A 19,771-nucleotide genomic window follows, 5' to 3' on the forward strand; every position below is an offset into this window, starting at 1 on the left:
ATATTTGGATTTGTGTTAAGTAATAGGCAGTGAAGAAAGTACTCCCTTATGTATGGAGTCTAACTCCAGGATGAGGTTCCTGGTTCATGTATCCGCTGCACAAGGAGGTGATTTCTTGAGACTAGGTGAGAGTTCGATCCTCTTATGGAGCATTTAAAAATGGCCTTCCAACTTACATCCTGACAGAGATAAAAGCAACTTATCTCCTCTTCTTAACACTCATCTCTCTTTCCAAGATCATTGCAATGTCAATTCTTTCCTTCCAAATTAGCAAGTTTTCAACAAGAGTCTGTGCGGACACTTTCAATGAAATGAATGTTAAGTATTCTGTCAAATAAAAAAGAATGTAGGAGATGGTAAGGCCAAATTCTAAGAATGTATCTCCTTTGTGACAAAAGACACTAGGTACATTTGGTTATCCTTGGTTCAAATTCTAAATCTGAATAACATCACTGACAAGTTTTTGGATGAATTATATGAAATTCTTTTAAACTCCTTGTCACAGCTTATGACAGTTCTTAAATAGCAGCCAATCACCATGAAGAAAATACTGCACAAGGGTGTTGTCAGTGTCAGCTGGCCCAAATGATGTGTCTGAGATTGAAACACCTATCAATCTGAGTGTCCTGTAAAATCAATACTTTCACTGTACCTCTGAATAGTTAAGAGCTTCCTGAACAGAGACAATCACCTGCCAACCTTGGATAACTAACCAGTGTTATGAGATTAGAGTCTCCTTTAGACAGCCAATGGGCGAGTCCTGTTTTCATGTTACTAAGTAGTTCTTTACCAGTGTATCTGTTACATAATTTGAAGCAGTCCTCCAAAGCATCTTCAGCAAATTGCTGACAGAATGAAATTGTAGCTATGGCAAGGCTGTCTCTTAAAACTCCATAGTTCCTTTGTATTCAGACTAGTGTACTCATAGTCTTTATGGTGAAGACAAAAAAGCAATAATTACCAAGACATAAGTGACTAAAGGCCAGGGACCACTTGAGTCTTGTGTTCTTATTTTAGATTCATTAACATGTACATTGTGCAGGCTTTGTCACTGTTATCATTTTGGACACACTAATACATTAATAATTTAGCTCCTCTAGTTATGCTTTTTCATAGCATTCCAAAATGTTTCTTATTTATAAATATATGAACTAATGTAGTCATAAGTGATAGAAACAAGATATTCTGTTCATAATTGATTCTTAAATCTTGAGGGGCTATAGGGTAGAAGAACATAACAGAAATGAGGGGCCCTTATCTTAGCTGAATTTAGAGTGTCATTTTGCCTTTTGTTGTGAGTTCTTCCCTGTGAAGAGTATGTACATGGGGGAATTCTGAAGATTTATTAAGATAGTTTAGTTGCCTCTTCATTTAGTAGCTGAGCATGATACCAGAATGAGCTAAGGTGTTTGTGATCTACTCTCCAGTGAAGTTGGCCTGGGATTGCCAACTTCACAGAAATAAAATTGGACGTTTCAGGGCACGTGGCATTTTCACTGAAATATAGTTTAGTGCATCTTTGTTAAACTCCTTTCTGAGTTCCTCTGTATTCCTTATTAGGATGAGCAACACGAGGCTTCCCGTTTGAAGGCTTACTTCTCCCTTGCCCAGGCTTAGATTCCATTGCTCCTTGGAACAGTCCCACTTCTATACAGACACATGGACTACAAGTGACAAGATACAGTTAGGATAATTGTCAACTACATAAAAAGACACAAAACAGTCTCCACCCACCAGTCAGATGCTGCTCCATCAGGATGGAAGACAATGGGAGGATGGAAGACAATGGGGAGAAGGGAGATCATTCAGCTGAACACAATCCATTTTGAGCAATCTCTAATCAATTCAGGGACACCTCCTCTTCACCCCCTCTTTTCTCCATCATCTGTCTACATTTGTGTAGATCTGAGCATAGTATTAAGAATACTTTGACAAGGGTGTCATTTTAATCTCAGTGCCTCAAAATGATTGGGGAGAAAAAGTTCTCTTTTGCCTTCAACTCCAAAGTAAAAATGATATGAGAGGGAAAAAATATTCACAAGAAATCTACTTATGGTATGAGTTTTATAGGACTGTCCTGATGGAGATAATTTGAAGTGGAAGAAAGAATATGACATTTGTCATTCATTAGGAAAGGATTAGTCTGGCCAGCCCACTTGGACCTAATTTCTCCCCAATTATAAGAACCTTAAGGGGAAAGAACTTAGAATTTACAGTCAGGAGTTTAAAACCAGCCTATGACTCTTGTTATCTATGTGATCTTACACATGTGTTTAACATTTTGGGTCTATTTTCTTATTCATAAATTAGAAGTAATTCCTAAACTAGAGTATTGTGAATATTAGGTAAGGTACTACATGCAAAAGTATTTCCTGTTTGCATAGCTTGTGTAGGTGGACAATAATATTTGCACTGAATGAAAACACAGAGTTTAATGTCTGCAAAGGTGAGAGCTTAACCTTGGGATGTGGTTAGGGTAAGAGGCAGTCCTAGGGAGGGGCGGCATGCATTGATCCCTCTGCCCTGTAGATCCTCCGAATATGCACACACTTTTCTTAAGTCAGGTACCTTGGGTGTGAAAAGGAGCAGAAAGAAGTATTAGGGCTTCCATTCCAGTTCTGTCTTGTGTGGGTGGCCTCTCCTTCACACACTCCAGGAGCCTTTACTTGCAGATTTCACAGCCATATTCAGTCATAGATACTTGTGAGACTCCATGCAATGTATTTCTTCTCCCAACCGTTCTTGCTGCATGAATTTGGTTATTATGTCTTTTATGCCCATCTATAACCCTTCCACTCCTATTGCAATACATTTGTTAAATAAATTGGATAATCTCTTCTCTAGAATTTCTTATATTCTTCTACATTCTGGACTTTGCATTTACATCCTGTGTTTTAAACTCTTTCCTCTTTCTCATGTATTTCCTATAAATTTGGCTACGAAAATTTTCTTCCTGTAAAGTGAGAGCTAATCTAGAGGCATAGCAAATTCAGGTTCAATGTTTTAAGAATACCTTATAAACCATGTGTTCTGAGTGCTATGAACATGTGTGCACGAACACACTCAACTTGGACTACTTTTTAAACTTAATTTTGCTTTACAATTAGTTAAAATATATATTTATAATTCCAAAGACAAATCTACAAAGTAAAGTATATTTAGAGCAGTGTTGGCTTTATCTTTGTTCCCTCTATTTCATTCCTTTTCACTGTAATTATTTTAAGATAAGTTTTTTTCTCTCATAAAAAAACATGAAAAGTTTACACTTTTTGAATAAAACGTAGTACACTACACATACTATGCTACTCCTTTTTTTTTTTTTTAATCACACTGGTTTTTACTTGCAAAGATCACTTAAAAGTTATAGATGTAGCCAGGGATTTAGCTCAGTGGTTTCATCGTCCACTGCACAAGCGCAAGGACCCGAGTTCCATCCCCGGTACCAAAAAAAAAAAAAAGTTACAGATGTCAAGAAACAGTTTAAAATAGCATATACATTTTTATCATGTATCTATGATATGAAGTTTTTTTCTTTTAACAAAGTTCACATCATATACCTCATAGGAAATAATTAAAATGTTATATATATAAAGTCCAATAAACAAAATTATCTTTTCAGATCTTATATCTTCTCCTTAAAATCTCCAGATATTCTTGTGATGTTTCTGAAATTAGATCTTGGCCCAATTTATTAGCAGACCTTGTGGGAGAAACTTTAAAGGATCCAGACTCAAGTTCAGTAGTAGCTTCTCTTACTCCTCTAGTTATACATTTTTCCAACTCTTGCCACATTTCTTTTTCTTTCTCCTTTTCATACTGATGTATTCTTTCTTTTAAATGATTACATTCATTGATTAACTCTTTATTTCTGTCTTCCAGCATGAGAGTTTGTTTTCTACTCTCACCTGAAAGTGTCTTCACAAACTCATGAAACTGGTCTTCGTTATTAATTAGTGTCCTTCGTTTATAGTCAACTCTGTTGTGACCATCATCCAACTGCTGTCGAAGCAATGCATTTTCACTTTGTAGTTGAGATAATCTCTCTTTTATAGATTCCTACTTTCCCATGTATTTATTCACTTTCCCTTGTTCATCCTGATACATGTGTCCAATTTTCTGCATTTGACAATGTGTTTGCCTTGTGTCTCTTTGTACCTGTTCTAAAACTGAAGTCTTTTCTCTGAGAGCATCTCTTGTGTGATGAAGCTCAATTTCTAGGCTATTGAATTTTTTTTCAGCTTGTTACATTTTAGGTTAGATATGTCAGAATTCAGTTTGTCCTGTAAATGAACCCACTCATCCCTTGCTCTGTGGAAAGCAAGTTCCACATCTCTCTTTTTTTTTTGGTACCAGGGATCGAACTTGGGACCTTGCACTTGTGAGGCAGGCGCCGGAACCACTGAGCTAAATTCCCGGCCCCCACATCTCTTTTTGATGTCTGATTTTCATCATAACCGTGTACAGCAGCAGCCAGTCTGGAATGCTGTGATTCAATTTTTGTTTTCAGTCTTTCCTTGATTCATTTTTCATTCTCCAGTTTAGAATTTAGTGTTGTACTTTCTACTGTGAGACTATTAAGCTGTCTGTTACACTGAAATATTCTTTCCTCATTCAGTTTTACTGTCCTTTGCAGGTCAGCATTCTTTTCATGTGCAATTTCAATATCTTCCAGATATTTATTTTCTGTTACCTGGTTCTGATTTTCTATTGCATCTATTTCTAGTCTTAACCTGGAAATTTCATGCTGCAACCTGTGATTTTTATGCAATAGATCTTCATGACTAACAGAAACCAGATTCAATTTAATTCTTACAGTCTTCAATTCAATATCTAGTGTTGTAAGAGAAATTGCAAGTTGGTGTTTTGCTTCAACTACTTGATAATATTGCACTTCTTGTTTTCTTAACTGTTCTTTAATTTTTTCATAAAACTGATCAACATCTCTTCTCTTCTTGTTGTAAGGCAAATTTTAAATTACCAAATTCTCCTTCTTGACGTAGTTTCTCATGTTCTAACTGTGATTTCACTTCTTTTGTTTCTGTTAGTTCCTTCTGTAGTGTTCTAACCTTATTTTCCAGTTTTTTAGTTTTCCCTATAAGCAGTTCATCATGATCTTTTTAAAGTTCTATTGATGTTTCATATGAATGTAACGCCTCCCATATTTTTAATACACTAACAGAACCACACTGGTGGAGAGAGAGGTCCCTGGCTGTCTGGAGCCCCGCTCCGTCCAACCCACCTATCTTACTCCTTTTGTTCACTCCTTTTATGAAGTCACTTCATAGTAAAATTTAGTTATTCTTCATTTCTTGTAGTTTAGTAATATTCCATTTGGTACATTTATTTAGTTAATTTGACAAGTCTCCTATTGATGGACTCTTAGCTTGTTTCCAGTCATTTTTTATTACAATAATGGTGCAATGAGTGATCACGTAGGTGTGTATTTTTGCCAGTGTATCTTAGGAATGAGTTTCTAGAAGAATTATCTTCTGTTGAGTTTTTACCATTTTGCATTCCAACTATCAATATGTGATAGAGCTTGTTTTTCCTCAGCCTTGCCAATAGAGTATGTTGTCAGTTTCAAATTTTTGCCAATCCAAAGACAAGAATTGTATTTCATTGTAGCTTAAATTGGATCTCTTATTGTGAGGGAGGTTGAGCAACTTTTTCATATAAGAGCCACTCACAGTTTTTTCTAATTAACTATACAGGATTGATAGACATTTTACTTATTTTTAGGAGACTTTAAATTTGGGGGATACTATTGCCTTGTGATATAGATTGAAAATATTTTACTATATTGTCAAGTTCTTTGCTTTTGATGATTTTGCCATACAAAACTTTTTTAAAAATATAATTTATCTATGTTTTTCCTTTATTGCACTTGGATTTTGAGCTATAATTTGTAAAGAATTTCCTCATTCTATATTAAAATTAATTAATTTATGTTCATTCTAGAATTTGTGTAACTTGTGGTTAAATTTAGATCCTTCATTGATTTTAAATTAATCCTGTTGTGTGGTGTGAAGGATTCAATTTTATCCATTTTCATATAATTCTACAGTTATCTTAGCACCATCTGATATAGTCTATCATTCCCCAGAGATTTGAGATATTACCTCTCTTACATACTAAATTGATATAAATATCAAATTCATTCTTATTTTCTATTTTGTTCAGTCTGTTTATTTATCCATGTGTTAATACTATGTTCTTTTAATTAGTTTTTATATATGCTTTAGTATTTGATAAAGACAGATTCTCTTTGTTTTTCTTTTCCTATTTTGTTACTAATGTTGCTTATTTGTTCTTTAAAATAAATTTTACAATCAATTTTTCAAGCTCCAGAAAAAATAATTTACTGATTTTTTACATGTAAATTACATTAAATTTATAAATGAATATAGAGAAAATTGACATCTTTACTAGGTTGAATTTGTCTATCAAAGAAAATATTCTATCTTTTCATTTGTTCAACTATCCTTGATCATCTTTAGTAGTGTATTAAATTTTCATCTTATACTCATATTTTGCTGAACCTCTTGAATCTCTGGGTTGATGTTTTCCATCAGTGCAGAAAATTTTTGCCTGTTGTCTCTTCAAATATGACTTTTCTCTATCCTCATTCTCTTTCTCTCTCTCTCTCTCTCTTACCTTCTGTCCCACCCTTCTACTTCTCTCTCCCTCTCTCTCTCTCCTATTTCTCCTGCAATTTCAACTACATGAATTTCAGAGTTTTTAATAATGTGTTTTTAAAGTTCTCTTTTTAACTTTTCTATTCCTTTTACCTTCCCATGGTGTGTTTTCTATTGGCTTGTCTTTGAGTATACAAATCCTCTTTTCCACTGTGCATAAATTGTTATTAGACCCATTTCTCAATAGAATATACAATTCCAGATGTTGTGTTTTGGGATTTCCAGTATGAGAATATTTATTCTTTTTGAAAGATTTCAATTCTTTAAGAAATTCTTCATTTTAAAAATCTATTTCCACCCTGCTACATCCCCATGCCCCGCTTAGCCCAGTGGGCTCCTGCAGCCCCTCAACCCCCCACCTCTGGCCTCCTGGCTGCACCGCTACCTGGTTCTAAACTACAGAGGCACAGGGGATCAAAAAGGCCATTGTCCTGAGCTTCAGAAGATAGAGCAGAAGTGAACAACAGAAAAAGGGCCTCGCTCAGGCTCCTCCATGAAAACAGAAGTAGAAAAGTGAAGAGAATCTCTGCAATAAAGGCACACCAGACCACCATACTTGGTAAGTTGGAGGGATCATCACTTCCTGTCAGAACCTGGACTATCTTCAGGGGAAAGGCAGCTGGAACCTGAAGTAGAACCTTGCAGAGTTCAACCCTGCAGGAGGACAGGGAGCTCAACTTGGGATTAGCAGCCAGAAATCTGCCTGAATCTCACAGGTCTGCTACTGTCTTGCTGAGATTCATTGACTTCTTTCTGCCCATGGTTGTCCATGTTGTCTATTGTGAAAGCAGAGACATACCCTGAAGGAGGGACTTCATTTTATTTTTTATTTGTCATTTGCAAAATTTTTTTTCTTTTATTTTTAACTTTTATGTTTTTGTACTCATTGCAAATTTTTATTCTTCTCTTCTTCTTTTTCTTTCTCTCATTCATACTCTCACTGTCCCACATCTTTCTTCATCTCCATTTTTGTTCCTGTTCTGGATCTAATTTGGAATTCTTCTTTATTTTTTTTTCTTCTCTTTTTCTTCTCTTGATTGTCATTAATTTTAAAGGAAAGTAAATGCAATTTCTAGCCTCTCTATTGCTGTTAGGGTGATTTGTTCTTGTCTTTGTTCTTTCATTCTGCCTTTTCCTCTTGTCTTCAACAGTTTCTTAGCATTTGCATCATCTTCCTGTGTCTCTGGCCTCACGGCTAACCTTTCCCTATCCTTCTACCTATCTATCCCTCCCTCCCCAACTCCTTCTAACTCTGAATCCTGAAGGGTAAAGTTGTTATATTGAAGAGTTTATTCACTATAAACATATGTTGGGCTGGTCCTTGATTTTGATTTAATTCACACAGTTAAAGGTGATAGATTAATAAATACCACAAATCATCATTTTCTAAGATGTACTTGATGCTACGATGTTGCTGATTGTATCACTTGGGCTAAGGTGTTGTGCTTGATCTAATCAGTTGTCCTTCCTGGTATAATGAAAATGAGATAGCCTTAGAGCCATTAGAAACTCAAAACCTAAAAACCAGCTATATCAGGAAGACACCTCTGAGAAGCAATCATTTAATAAGGGTTCTAACTACAAACAACAAAGATACTTACAATAAGCAACTTCAAAGTATCAACCGAGGAATTAAACAAAGGACAATACCAAAAACAAAAATGATAAGACATTTAAGCAAGGCACAAACTCAGACTTCCACCCCACAAAAGGCAAATTCTGAGGGAATGGAGGTGAAAAAGTCTGATAATCAACCACCTGGACATCCTGAACTGATAGCAAAAGAAGTAACAAAACAGATGAATGAGGCTCTAGAAAAATTCAAAGCAGAAATAACCTGCCAGATAACTACAGAGATGGTGAGCAGAATGAGAGACATGATTTGAGGCTCTAGAACAGAAACATAAAAAAAATAGAGGAGCTCAGAAACATGCTAGAAGCCATGAATGGCCAGCTTAAGAAAGAAACAGAAACCATGTTTGGCCAGCAAAAGAAAGAAATGGAAACCATGATTGCCCAGCATAAGAAAGAAATGGAATCCATGAAACAGATTCAAACAGATATCCAGGAGATTAAAAAAACACCATTGAAAGTATGCAAAGCAGATTAAGAGATGTGAAGATAGAATATCAGATTTAGAAGAAAGGATTGTAGTGAATGACCATGAAAACAGAGATTTCTTACAAATAGTAAGGGACCACAAAAAATAAATCCAGTAGCTGCTAGATGATGCAAAGAAGAATAACATAAGACTGATAGGAATCCACAGAAAAAAGGGAGAAAGTACAATTGACATGAAAAAAAAAACCTGTTCACAGAAGTAACAATCAAAAACTTCCCAGCCAGAGGTAAGGGACTGGACATACAGATAAGTGAGGCATATAGAACTCCAACTAGACACAATAGAAAAAATCTACACCTAGACATGTAATAGTCAAGATCCCAGAAACTCAACAGAAGAACAAAATCTGACACACAGTTAGAGAAATGAAACAAATCACCTGCAAAGGAAAGCCCATCACAACCACAGCAAACTTCTAAACAGAAACCCTCAAGTCAAGGAGAGCCTGGAGTGAAGTATTTCAAGCCCTAAAAGAAAATAACTTCCAACCTAGACTGTTGTATCCTACAAAACTATTTTTCAAAATTGATGGGGAAATTAGATACTTCCACAACAAAGAAGACCTGAGAAATTTCATGAAAACCAAACCAGCACTCCAAACAACTCTAAACAGTATCCTAGAAAAAGATAATGAAGGTCACAACTCCATGAGGCCCAACAGAGGGAAGCTACCAGGCAAGGCAAGAAACTAAAGGGAAGGGGTGGGGGGAAGCCAACAAAAATAAAACATCATGACAAGGATGAGTCAATATCTATCATTTATAGCCATCAATGTTAATGGCATCAATTCACCAATCAAAAATAAATAGACTGGCAGAATGAATTAAGAAGCAAAATCCAACAATATGCTGTATACAAGAAACACACCTAACTCAAAAAGAAATTCATAGACTGAAGTAAAAGAATGGAAAACAGTTCTCCACACAACAGGAACCCAGAAAAAAGCAGGGGTAGAAATCTTTTTTTGCAGACAAAGTAGATTTCAAACCAAAACTAATTAAGAGAGACAAAGATGGTCAATACATCCTTGTGAAGGGAACAATTCAAAAGGAGAGATGACAATCATAAATATATATGCACCAAATATGAATGGCCCCAACTATACAAAACAAATATTAATGGGCATGAAAAACCAAATAAGCACTAATACAGTTGCAGTGGGGGACCTCAATACCCCATTATCACAAATAGACAGATCAAATAGATAAAAAATCAACAATGAAATTCTAGAACTGAACCAAGTTATTGGACAAATGGACTTAATAGATGTTTACAGAGTGGTCCGCCACACAAAATCAGAATATACTTTCTTTTCAGCTGCATATGGGTCATTCTCCAAAATAGACCACATGCTAGCTCATAGACATGTCTAAGTAAATGTAAAAGAATTAAAGTTACTCCCCGTATATTATCAGACTATAGTCCAATAAAATTGGAGATCAATAACATAAGAAACCGTAAAACCCCCACAAACACATGGAAATTGAATAACACCCTCCTGAACAACCAATAGGTCACAGAGAAAATTAAAGAAGAAATTAGACAGTTTCTACAAGTAAATGATAATGTCAGTACAACATACAGGAATCTGTGGGACACAAAGAAAGCAGTTATGTGAGGGAAATTCATAGCAGTAAATGCCCATATTAGGAAAATAGAGAGAGCTCAAATAAACAACTTAATGCTGACCTCAAGCTCCTAGAAAAAAAAAAGGATGACAAACCCAAAGCTTGTACAAGAGAGGATATTATAAAGATCAGCTCAGAAATCAATGCAAAGGAGACTAAGAAAATGATACAAAAAATCAATGAATCAAAGAGTTGGTTTTTTGAAAGAATAAATAAAATTGATAAACTTTTAGCCAACCTTATCAAGAAAAGGAAAGAAAAGGTTCAAATCCATGCAATTAAGAATGAAAAAGGTGAAGTCACAACAGATCCAGCAGAAATCCAGAGGATCATCAATACCTACTTTTAATAAAACGGAAAACACAGAAGAAATGGACAGATTCCTAGATACATATGAATTTCCAAAGTTAAATGAAGAAGATATAGAAATGTTAACCACCCCAATTACAATGAGTGAAATTGAAAATGTAAGTGAAATTGAAAATGTAATAAAAAAATCTACCAACAGAGAAAAGCCCAGGTCCTGATGGCTTCCCTACTGAATTCTACAAAACATTTAAAGAAGAATTATCACCATTATTCTTTAAACTCATCAGTGTAATTGAAAGGGAAGCAATACTTCCAAATTCATACCTGGAAGCAAGTGTTACTTTGATTTCAAAACCAGGGAAAGGCCCAACCCAAAAAGAGAACTAAAAGTCAATCTCCCTAATAAATATAGAGGCAAAAATCCTCAACAAGATACTGGCAAACAGAATACAGAGTGTCATCAAGAAGATCATACACCCTGACCAAATTGGATATATCCCAGGGATATAAGGATGGTTCAACATATGTAAATCAGTAAATGTAATACACTATATTCACAAAGCCAAGGAAAAAAACATATGATCATCTCAATAGATGCAGAAAAGGCATTTGACAATATCCAACACCCATTAATGATAAAAACTCTACAGAAAATTGGAATAGAAGGTCTTTTTCTCAACATGATTAAGGCTATCTATGAAAAATCAACAGCCAATATCATACTAAATGGTCAAAAACTGAAAACTTTCATGCTAAAACCAGGAAGAAAACAAGGATGCCCACTATCGCCACTCCTGTTCAATATAGTTCTGGAAACATTAGCCACAGCAATTAGAAAAGAGAAAGAAATAAAAGGAATAAAGATAGGAAAGGAAGAAGTTAAACTGTCATTATTTGCTGATGATATGATACTTTACACAGAAGACCCAAAAAACTCTGTCAAAAGACTTCTAGAAGTAATTGACAGATTCAGTAGAGTAGCTGGATACAAGGTCAATGCTCAAAAATCAGTAGCCTTCTTATACACAAATAACAGACTCACTGAGAGAGAAATTAGGGAAAAATTCTTTTTACAATAGCATCTAAAAAATGAAATATCGAGGAATCACTCTAACAAAGGAAGAAAAAGACCCGTACAAAGAAAACTACAGCACTCTGAAAAAAGAGACCAAAGAGTTTATAAGAAAATGGAAAGACATCCCTTGTTCCTGGGTAGGAAGAATCAATATAGTGAAAATGGCCATACTTCCAAAACTGCTATATAGATTTAATGCAATGACAAATGAAATTCCAAGATTATAATTCACAGAACAAGAGAAAACAATCCAAAAATTCATTTGGAACCAGAAGAGACATAGAATAGCAAAAGCAATTCTAGGCAACAGAGACATGACAGAGGTATCACAATCCCCATCTTGAAACTATACTACAAAACTACTGTGATAAAAACAGCATGGTACGGGCAAAAAAAAACAGACCCAAGGATCAGTGGAATAGATTAGAAGATGCAGAAACAACTGCAGACATACTCAGCCACCTCATTTTGACAAAGGAGCCAACCACCCTCATTGGAGGAAAGATAGCCTATTTAATAAATGGTGTTGGAAAAACTGGATTTCAACATGCCAAAGATTAAAACTAGGCCCATATTTATCACCATGCATAAACTAAGATCAAACTGGATTAAAGATCTAAATATTATAACAAAAACACTAAACTTGGTGGAAGATAACATAGGTAGAACTCTTGAAGACATTGGAATAGGAAAAGACTTTATGAACAAAACCTCAGTAGCTCAGGAACTAGCCCAAAGAATCAACAACAACTGGAATCTCATCTTTTTTTTTTATTGAATTCTTTTATTGGTACATTGTAGGTATACAACACAATTACATTTCTCATTGGGAATTATACCTTTACATAATGCATCTTGGTTCTTATTTTTTCCCCATTCCTAGCCCTCCCTTCACCCCCTCCACCCTTCCCTATTTACAAAGACTTTATTTCCATTTTTTCCATTTCTCAGCATTTTTCCTTTCCCTTCTTTCCTTTTCCCCGCCGCTCCCACTACCCCTACCCCTTTGGACCTTTTCTTCCTATTTTGCTTTATCGATTATTCATTCTAATCATTGGTACATTTTAGGTATACAATATAATGACATTCATCATTAGAAATTTGCACCTTTACATAGTCTCTTTTGGTTCTTATTTTTAGCCCTTGCCAAGCCCTCCCTTCAACCCCTCCATTCCTCCCTATTTACAAAGATTTTGTTCCTGTTTTTCTATTTTCTCATATTAATCCCATTCCCTTCTATCCTTTCCTCTAGCCCTCCCACTTCCTTCCCCTTTGCCCCTTTTCCTCCTATTTCACATTACCTACTATACATTTTAGTCCATATTTACACTTTCAGTTTCTCACACCAGAGAAACTATTCTGTATTTATACATGTGTGTCCTATTTATTTCACTTAAGAGTGAAGCATCCACTTAGCTATAAATGTCTCTAATTTCTCATTTTTTATGGCTCAGTAGTACTCCATTTAAAAAAAACCCCACATTTTCTTTATCCAGTCTCCAGTTGATGGGCATTTGGGCTGTTTCCAAGTTTTAGCTATCACAAACTGTGCTGCTATGAACATGGGCGCACATATACCACTGTGGTATGATTCTTTTAATTCTTTGGGGAAGATCCCCAGCAGTGGAATAGTGGGGTCAAATGGGACTTCCAGTCCTACTTCTTTGAGGTATCTCCATACTGATTTCCACAGTGCTTGCACCAGTCTACACTCCCACCAGCAGTGGAACAGGGTTCCTCTTTCCCCACAGCCCCGCCAGCATTTGTTATTGGTGGAGTTCATGATAGCAGCCATTCTTTCTGGAGTGAAGTGCAATCTCAGCATTGTTTTCATTTGCATCTCTCAAAAGACCAGTGAAGTTGAACATTTTTTCATGTATTTATTTGCTATTTCTACTTCTTTATCTGAGAAATGTCTGTTCATTTCAGATGCCCATTTTCAGATTGGGTCTTTAAATTTGGGAGGTCTGATCTTTTTAAGTTCTTCATAGATTCGAGATAGTAGACCTTTGTCTGAGGAAGAGCAGGTGAAGATTTTTTCCCACATTGTGGGTTGTCTCTTCACACTGCTGGTGGTTTCTCTTGCTGTGCAGAAGCCTTTTAATAAGAAGAGATCCCACTAGTTGATTGTTTGTGCTAGTTCACAGGCAATTGAGGTTTTGTTCATAAAATCTTTTCCTACACCAATGTCTTCAAGGGTTCTACCTAACCTCTGTTCCAACTGGTTCAGAGTTTCTATTTTAATATTTAGATCTTTAATCCATTTTGATTTTAGTTTAGTGCATGGTGAGAGATATAGGTCTAGTTTTAATCTTTGGCAAGTTGAAACCCAATTTTTCCAGCACCATTTATTAAAGTGGCTATCTTTCCTCCAGTGAGGGTGTTTGGCTCCTTTGTCAAAGATGAGATGGCTGAGTGTGTCTGGTGCTGTTTCTGCATCTTCTAATCTATTCCACTGGTCCTCAGGTCTGTTTCTTTGCAAGTACTGTGCTGTTTTTATCACAGTAGATTTGTAGTAGAGTTACAGGTTGGGGATTGTGATAACCCCTGCCATGTCTCTGTTACCTAGAATTGCTTTTGCTATTGTGGGTCTCTTCTTGTTCCAAATGAATTTTTGGATTGTTTTCTCAAGGTCCATGAAGTATGCTGCTGGGATCTCAATTGGAATTGCATTACATCTATATAGCAGTTTTGGAAGTCTGGCCATTTTCACTATATTAATCCTTCCTACCCAGGAGCAGGGGATGTCTGTCCATTTTCTGATATCATCTTCAATCTCTCTTTTCAGAGTGCCATAGTTTTCAGAGAAGAGGTCTTTGATTTCTTTTGTTAGGTTGATTTCTAGGTATTTCAGTTTTTTGGATGCTATTGTGAAAGGAATTATTTGCCCTATTTCTCTCTCGGTGAGTCTGTCATTTGTGTAGAGGAAAGCTATTGATTTTTGTGTGTTGACCTTGTAACCAGCTACTTGACTGAATTTGGTTATTAAGTCTAGAAGACTGTTGGTGGAGTTCTTGGGGTCTTCTATATAGAGTATCATGTCATCTGCAAATAATGACAATTTGACTTCTTCATTTCCTATCTTTATTCCTTTTATTTCTTTCTCTTGGCTAATTTCCAAGGCTAATGCTTCCAGAACTATATTGAACAAGAGTGGTGATAGTGGACATCCTTGTCTTGTTCCTGATTTTAGTGTGAAGGATTTCAGTTTTTGATCATTTAGTATGACATTGGCTGTTGGTTTTTCATAGATGGCTTCTATCAGTTTGAAGTAGAGACCATCTATTACAATTTTTTGTAGGGTTTTTATCATAAATGCATGTTGGATTTTGTCAAATGTTTTCCTTTTTCTATGGAGATAATCATATGTTTTTTGTCCTTGGCTCTATTTATATAGTGTCTTACATTGATTGATTTGCGTATATTGAATCATCCCTGCATCCCTGGGATGAATTTCACTTGATCAGGGGGTATGATCTTCTTGATGATCTTCTGCATTCTGTTTTCCTTTATCTTATTAAGGATTTTTGCATCTCTGTTCATGAGTGAGATTGGTCTATCGTTCTCCTTTTCAGTTGGGTCTTTCTGTGCTTTGGGGATCAAGGTTGATGCTTGCTTCCAGGAATGAATTTGGGAGTATTGCTTCCCTTTCAATTTCATTGAAGAGTTTAAACAGTAGTGGCAAGAGTTCCTCTCTAAATGTCTTATAGATTTCAGCAGTGAAGCCATCAGGGCCCGGGATTTTCTTAGTTGATAAGTTAATTATATTTTCAATTTCATTGGTTGATATTGGGTTGTTCAGAATTTTTAGGTCTTCTTCGTTCCACTTTGGTAATTCATATGTATCTAGGAATCTGTCCATTTCTTCTGTGTTGTCCATCTTATTGGTGTATACGTTCTGGAAGTAGGTATTGATGATCCTCAGCTGGGTCTGACCCTCTGCTGGGTCTGTTGTAATTTCACCCTTTTCATTCCTAATTGTGTGGATTTGGGCCTTTTCTTTCCTTTTTCTGACAAGTTTGGCTAAAGGTTTGTCAATTTTGTTGATTCTTTTGAAGAACCAACTCTTGGCTTCATTGATTTTTTTGTATCATTCTCTTAGTCTCCATTACATTGATTTCTCCTCTGATCTTTGTAATTTCCTCCCTTGTATGAGCTCTGGCGTTGTCCTGCTCTTCTTTTTCTAGAAACTTGAGGTTTAGCATCAGGTTGTTTAATTGGGTTCGTTCTGTTTTCTTAATATGCATATTCACTGCTATGAATTTCCCTCCTAAGACTGCTTTCATTGTGTCCCCTAAATTGCAATATATTGTATTCTCATTGTTATTTAATTGAAGGAACTGTCTGATTTCTTCTTTAATTTCTTCTGTGACCCGTTGGTTATTCAGAAGTGTGTTGTTCAATTTCCACCTGTTTATGAAATTTTTTGAGTTTCTTTTGCTATGGATCTCCAATTTCATCCCACTATGGTCTGATAATACACAGGGGATAACTTCAATTCCTTTGCACTTACTTAAACATGTTCTATGTGTGAGTATGTGGGCTATTTTGGAGAATGACCCATGTGCAGCTGAGAAGAATGTGTATTCTGATTTTGTGAGGTGTAAGACTCTGTAAACATCTGTTAAGTTCATTTGTTCAAGAGTTCGATTGAGTTCTAGTATTTCATTACTTATTTTTGTCTAGTTGATCTGTTTGTGACAGTGGGATGTTGAGGTCCCCCACTACAATTGTATTAGTGCATATATGACTTTTCATGTCTGTTAGTATTTGTTTGATATAGTTGGGTGCACTAGTGTTGGGTGCATAGATATTTATGATTGTCATCCTTTCCTCTTGGATTGTTCCCTTTACAAGGATGTAGTGTCCTTCTTCATCTCTCTTAATCAGTGTTGGTTCGAAATCTACTTGATCTGCAAAGAGGATAGCTACTCCTGCTTTTTTTTGGGTTCCTGTTGCATGGAGTATTGTTTTCCACCCTTTAACTTTCAGTCTATGAGTTTCCTTTTGAATTAAGTGTGTTTCTTGTATTCAGCATATTGTTGGATCTTGCTTCTTGACCCATTCTGCCAGTCTATTTCTTTTGATTGGTGAATTGAGACCATTAACATTGATGGTTATAAATGAAACATATTGACTTGTCATTGCCATGACTTTTTCTTTTTGTTGGGTTCTCCCCCTTTCCATTTAATTTCTTGTCATGCCAGATGGGTTTATTCTGCTTTGCTTCCTGGGGTTGTGATCCTCAGTGTCTGTTTCTAGGATATTGTGTAAAATTCTTTGTAGTGCTGGTTTGGTATTCAGGAAGTTCCTAAGGTGCTCTTTGTCAGGAAAATATCTTATTTCTCCATCCATTTTGAAAGATAGTTTTGCAGGGTACATCAATCTGGATTGGAGGCTGTTTTCTTTTAGGGCTTGGAATATGTCACTCCAAGCTCTTCTTGCCTTGATGGTTTGTGTTGGGAAGTCTGCTGTGATTCTGATGGGCTTTCCTTTGTATGTGATTTGTTTCTTTTCTCTGACTGTTTGTAGAACTTTGTTCTTCTGTTGAGTTTCTGGAATCTTAACAATTATATGCCTATGTGTAGATTTTTTTTTGATCAAGGCTATTTGGAGTCGTATATGCCTCACTTATCTGTATGTCAAGCTCTTTTCCCCTGCTTGGCAAGTTTTCTGCCATTATTTCTGTGAAGAGATCTTTTAAGTCATCTGCACTCTCTCCTCTTTCTTCATTGACTCCAATCAGTCTTATGTTATTCTTCTTTGCATCATCTAGCAGCTGCTGGATTGATTTCTCATGTTCCCTTATAATTTTGGAGCAATTTTTCTTTTCCTGGTCACTAATTGCAATCTTATGTTCTATATGTGAAATTCTGTCCTCACATTGGCTCATTCTGCTGTGTAGACTTTCAATGAAGTTTTTCATCTCCTGGAAATCTATTTGCATCTGCTTTATGGATTCCATTTGTTTCTTATGTTGGGATTCCATCATGTTCCTGAGCTCCTCTCTAGATTTATTAATCATGTCTTGCACTAGGGGCACAATTTCTGCTGTTATTTGGGAGATTATTTCTGATTTCATTTTTTCCAGATCCCCTTTTGTTGCCAGTTCAGTGGGTCTAGGTGGCTGAGTATCAGAGTTTTCCATCTCATTTCCCTTTGGGGTTGCTGTAGGTGATTTGGAAGTCTGGTTTTGAGACTTATTTACTTGTTTTCTCATTTCGACTGGGGGGGGGGGTTGTTGGCACCTGCACGGATTACCTCCTCTGAGCTGGGAGAGGTGGACCAGGGGCGGGGATCAGCGGTAGGGATGGTGGCCCAAAAGCCCTTTCCTCTGGGCTGGGAGCAGCAGGAGGGATGGTGGCTGGGAAGCCCCTTCCTCTGGTCCAGGAGCAGTGGGATGGTGCCTCAGAAGCCCCTACCTCTGGGCCAGGAGTGGCAGGACAGAAGGTGGCCCAGAAGCCCTTTCCTCTGGACTGGGAGCAACAGGAGGGATGGTGGCTCGGAAGCCCCTTCCTCTAGGCCAGGAGCGGCAGGACTCAGTACTGTGGTCTGTTGGTCTGGTGTCCTCTGCGTCTTTGTAGTGTGGAACCAGGTGGCTATAAGAGTAGCAGGGCGGAGGGTGTCCAGTGGATTGTTTCCAGGGAGCGGGCTGATTCCGTGTCTTCCACGTGACTCGGGACCTCTGTAGGTCGTGCACAGACCTGCCTGTCTGCAGCAGGCTGATTGATTCGGCCCCTTCCTCACTACTCGGGACCTTGGTAGGGCATGCCAGGATCTCATCTTATTAAAAAGCCTCTGTACTGCAAGAGAAACCACCAACAGAGCTAAGAGACAACCTGCAATGTGGGAAAAAAATTTTAGTAGCTGTATCTCAGGCAAAGGACTATTATCTAGAATATATAAAGAACTGAAAAAAATAAGACCCCTCAAATTTAAAGACCCAATTCAAAAATGGGCATCTGAAAGGGATATTTCTCAGACAAAGAAGTAAAAGCAGCAAATAAATATATGAAAAGATGTTCAACATCACTGGTCATTTGAGAGATGCAGATGAAAACAACACTGAGATTCCACCTCACCCCACAAAGAATGGCTATTATCAAGAAATCAACCAATAACAAATGCTGGCAGGAGTGTGCAGAGCAAGGAACCCTTCTCCATTGTTGGTAGAGGTGCAGACTGGTGCAACCACTGTGGAAATCAGTATGGAGATACCTCAAAGAACTAGGATTAGAAGTCCCATTTGACCCAGCTATTCGCCTGCTGGGCATTTTCCCAAAAGAATTGAAAGAATCATCCCACAGTGATATATGTGCATCCATGTTTACAGGGGCACAGTTTGTAATAGCTAAAGCTTGGAAACAGCCCAAGTGCCCATCAACTGGAAACTGGATAAAGAAGGTGTGGTTTTTTTTTTTATAAAATGGAGTACTACTCAGCCATATAGAATGAGAAACTAGAGTCATTTATAGCTAAATGGATGCACATTGAGGCCATACTCTTAAGTGAAATAAATAGGACACAAGTGTAAATACCAAATAGTTTCTCTGGTGTGAGAAACTGACAGTGTAAATAAGGATTAAAAGGTTTAATAACTAATAATTGATACTTTGAAATAGGAAAAGGTCCAAAGGTGTAGGGGTGGTGGGAGGGAAAGGGGAAAGGGAAGATGGGAAAGGAAGAATTATGAGAAAAGAAAAAAAAATGGAAATGAAGTCTTTGTAAATAGGGAATGGTGGAGGGGTGAAGGGCACACAGGGAATGGGGGAAAAATAAGAACTAAGATACATCATGTACAGGTACAAGCACCCCATGATAAATGCAAACCTATTGTATAACCAAAATGTACCAATAAAAGAATTTAAGCAAAAACAATCTATTTTCATCTATTTAACTCTTTTAACAAGTCATGTTAATCATAGAAATGAGGTCTTTGTCT

At 36.7% G+C, this 19,771-nt stretch overlaps 1 pseudogene; it reads right to left on the bottom strand.

The window, feature by feature from the left end:
• Positions 1-3,615: 3,615 nt before the first annotated feature.
• Positions 3,616-19,771, bottom strand: part of LOC147821717 (ankyrin repeat domain-containing protein 26 pseudogene) — a 54,993-nt pseudogene continuing 38,837 nt past the window's right edge.

Source organism: Heterocephalus glaber, unplaced genomic scaffold (assembly GCF_053883595.1).
Source record: "Heterocephalus glaber isolate CG9 unplaced genomic scaffold, H.glaber_assembly_v1.0 deba00001720, whole genome shotgun sequence".
Lineage (NCBI taxonomy): Eukaryota > Metazoa > Chordata > Mammalia > Rodentia > Bathyergidae > Heterocephalus > Heterocephalus glaber.